General features: G+C 41.6%; 1 pseudogene; it reads right to left on the bottom strand.

The window, feature by feature from the left end:
• Window positions 1-2: 2 nt before the first annotated feature.
• LOC102751784 overlaps window positions 3-3,303 on the bottom strand; it is an 18,067-nt pseudogene continuing 14,766 nt past the window's right edge.

Here is a 3,303-nt window from a genome sequence, read left to right as displayed (position 1 = left end):
GAAAAATTGTCTTTGCAGTTTATTTCATCTTTGCAAACTTTTTGGTTCAACAAAAGTGCAAACATCCTGATTCTAATTTTAGTTTAGTGGCAACTGTGTGACATTCAGAAGTTGTTCAGTCAAGGTGTTCCCTGTGGAAGGGAAAGATCTGTTTAAGAAGTTATGTTCCTGGGATTTTCAGAGTATGGTACATTTTTCATCTTTTATTTTCTGGTGTAAAATCTTTAACTCATTTTAAGTTCTCTTGATCTCTTTCTGGTATTTCTCCTTGATATTTCTTACATAAATAATTCTGAGAGGAAAAAAAATGAAGATTGAAATTACACAATGTAAAACATTTCCCACATTTGCCAAATTACTTCCCTTTTCAATACCTATGTTAATCCTTCATGAGTTTTTGAAACTTATTTGTGAATAAATTTCAAAAACTTACTTCCTCTTCACCCATATGCACCACAGTCTTCCTGGAAACGATATCATTTTTTCCTTCATCTCTGATCTATGTAGTGTGGCCTCTCAAATATCTGTCTACGAATGCGAGAAAGATGAATGAATTCTATAGGGAAGGTTACTATATGATTCAGAGTCATGGCAGATGTCTCATCAGTGAACTTAGTACAACTTCCCGAAACTTGGAAGCAAGATAACAGTAATAGGTTGAGGAGATCAGGGCCTGTGCCAGTCCACACTGTATTTCTGGGCTGATATCTGGACTCAACAGTGACTCATAGTTGAGCCTGAAGAACAGGACGATACAGAAAGCCTGGGTATGTAATTACATGATTAATTGTGTATATGGTCATGAAATGTCTACTAGTGTTTGGGTCAGAAAGATCCTTAATCTGACATAATGCTCTAACTTCTAAGCATGTTTTTGATTCAGTGCAGTGGATGATAAAATGGTGATGACACAGTTGAATGCCGGAAATTTAATATTTAGAATCCTGTCTTGCTCTGCCATTGTCTGGTCCTTATCCATCTCCATCTTCTCAATCAACTGTTTCATCTGTACCTGATAACTCTTCTAATTCTTTCAATGATCTGCTGAGTTCTCTTTCCATTTCAGCCAACATTTTTCTTATAACTTCTGAGAAAGCAAAAGAAGCAGAGAAACATGAGGATTAAATTGTTATAGCTTTAGGTGACCTTTCAAACCATCCTTTTTGTTTTATTCTTATTTCATAGAAAAAACTTCTTGTGATAATTTTTGCACCAAGTAAGCAAAAGATGACTATAAATAACTCTTAGAGCTGGTAGCAAGAGCAGCTTACAGCTCTGATGGTCTGACTGGCTCTGAGTGTGGGCAGAGCTTGGCAGAGGGTCTTGGAAGATGAGAAGTGGGTTTATAAGAATAAGTCTTTATTGAATAATCCAGTGGTCATATAACCATCAGAGAAGAATAGTCCTCACAGCAAAGGCCATACAGGCAGGCAGCCAGACACTGGCTGGTGAACATATATATTTCCCAGAAAGCAGCATCAGCCTCTGTACCAACACCTATTATCTGAGCAGTCACATGCTGCCTCCTAGACTCACCGCCTCACATCATAGCAGTATCTGAGCCCTCTGGCTCAGCAGCTGTCTGACAGATGAGCTGTCTCTCCTGCTCATCTTCTCTCTCAAGCAGACTTCTTCACACACTCCATCCTAGGGTCTCTCTCTCCATACTCCAGCAGATTTCTTCTCACTCCCACCTCAGCCTACTCCAGCTAACTAGCTAGCTGGTCAGTAACCTACTTTTACACTATTTAGACAAAGAAGGCTTTGTGCCAACAGTGACATCAATCATATTTGCTACAGAAGGGCACAGTGTGCCTTGTTTCCTTGCACCCACTCATGGTATGTTGTCCTGCTTAGGATTCCCAGGCTCAGAGTCCTTGAACATTCCATTCAGGCACATGCCCAGAGCGGCCTTAGGTCATTCTGGTGTATTGATAGCAAGGCCTTTGTGCGCCCAACAGCCTTGATTATCCAGGGACCTGGCATGGTTCCCACAATAACAACTTAAAAAATCCCCTAGAACTATGAACTATACTTAGTATTCTTTAATTTTAGGTGCACTGATATGGTTAACATTAACAATTCTAGGGCTTTCCATTACCTGGAGTGTGGTTTTTTTTGGAAAAGCTTTATTGCAGTATAATAGTAATACAATATTCTCTCACATTTAGTTTTTATCTACCTATGATACAAGTATACACCTGTTATTTCACCAACACAATTAAGTTAGGAGCATGCCCATCATTCAGAAATATCTTCATCTTTACATGCCCTTAGGAAACTCCTCCCTCCTGAACATAAACCCTCATCCCTAGGCAAAACCACTGCCCAGCTTTCTGTCACTATAGAGTAGCTTGCACTTTCTGTCATTTTACATAAAAAGATAATACAGTATTGCCGGAAGCCGGTCCATCCTTGCTGCTTGACACAGTCGCTGCAGGATAGAAACATCTGCACAGCATATGTTTCAAGGGACCTGGCTTATATAGCATACTGTTCTTAATATGTTTGCTCCCCTTAGCGCTGTGTGTTTTAACCAAGGTCACCTCTCCAAGAAAGGTTGTTTCCCCAGGTAGGAATTTTTCCCTGAAGTCAGGGAGGGGATGCCTCTCCTAGAAAGGTTGTGTCCCAGGTAGGAATTTTCCCCTGAAGTCAGGGAGGGGATGAAACTCCTTAACTAAGTGCCAGGCGGGTAGTTAATCACTACAAACAATCATGCTTAAGCTACATAATCTTTACTCCCTGGAATGGAGATAAGAAACTCCCTAACCTTTGTAATAGAAATTGACAGGATTAAAATCAACTGGTATAAATACGGATGTAACAAGACAATAAATGGCAGAACTTCTCTGGAGATCCAGACCAGAACTTGACTGGAGATCCTGGCTAGGCTGCTGATCAACTGAACGCTGTCTCCGTGTCATTCCTTCTTCGCCGACTCCGTCTACACCTTTGGGAACCCCTGGACCTGCTGGGTTTGGACCCCGGCACAGTATGTAGACATTTTTGTTTGCCTTCTTTCACTTAACATATTTTTTTCTCAGATTCATAACATTCTTGTATGGATTAATAGTGTATTCCTTTTTATTGTTCAGTAGTATTTTCTTGTATGAATACTAGAGGCCCGGTGCACAAAAAATTGTGCACTCAGGTGGGTCCCTCAGCCTGGCCTGTGCCCTCTCACAGTCTGGGGCCCCTTCCCCTGGCTGCTGGCACCAGTTTTTCTTCGGGGCTCGGAACCCAGGCCTTCGCTCTTTGCCAGGAGGGGCCGGCGCAGCGGGCGAGGAGCTAAGCCCCTGGCTG

This window comes from Myotis davidii, unplaced genomic scaffold, assembly GCF_000327345.1.
Source record: "Myotis davidii unplaced genomic scaffold, ASM32734v1 scaffold3436, whole genome shotgun sequence".
Lineage (NCBI taxonomy): Eukaryota > Metazoa > Chordata > Mammalia > Chiroptera > Vespertilionidae > Myotis > Myotis davidii.
Note: the sequence above shows the minus strand (reverse complement) of the source record. Positions and strands in the feature narration are given on the sequence as shown.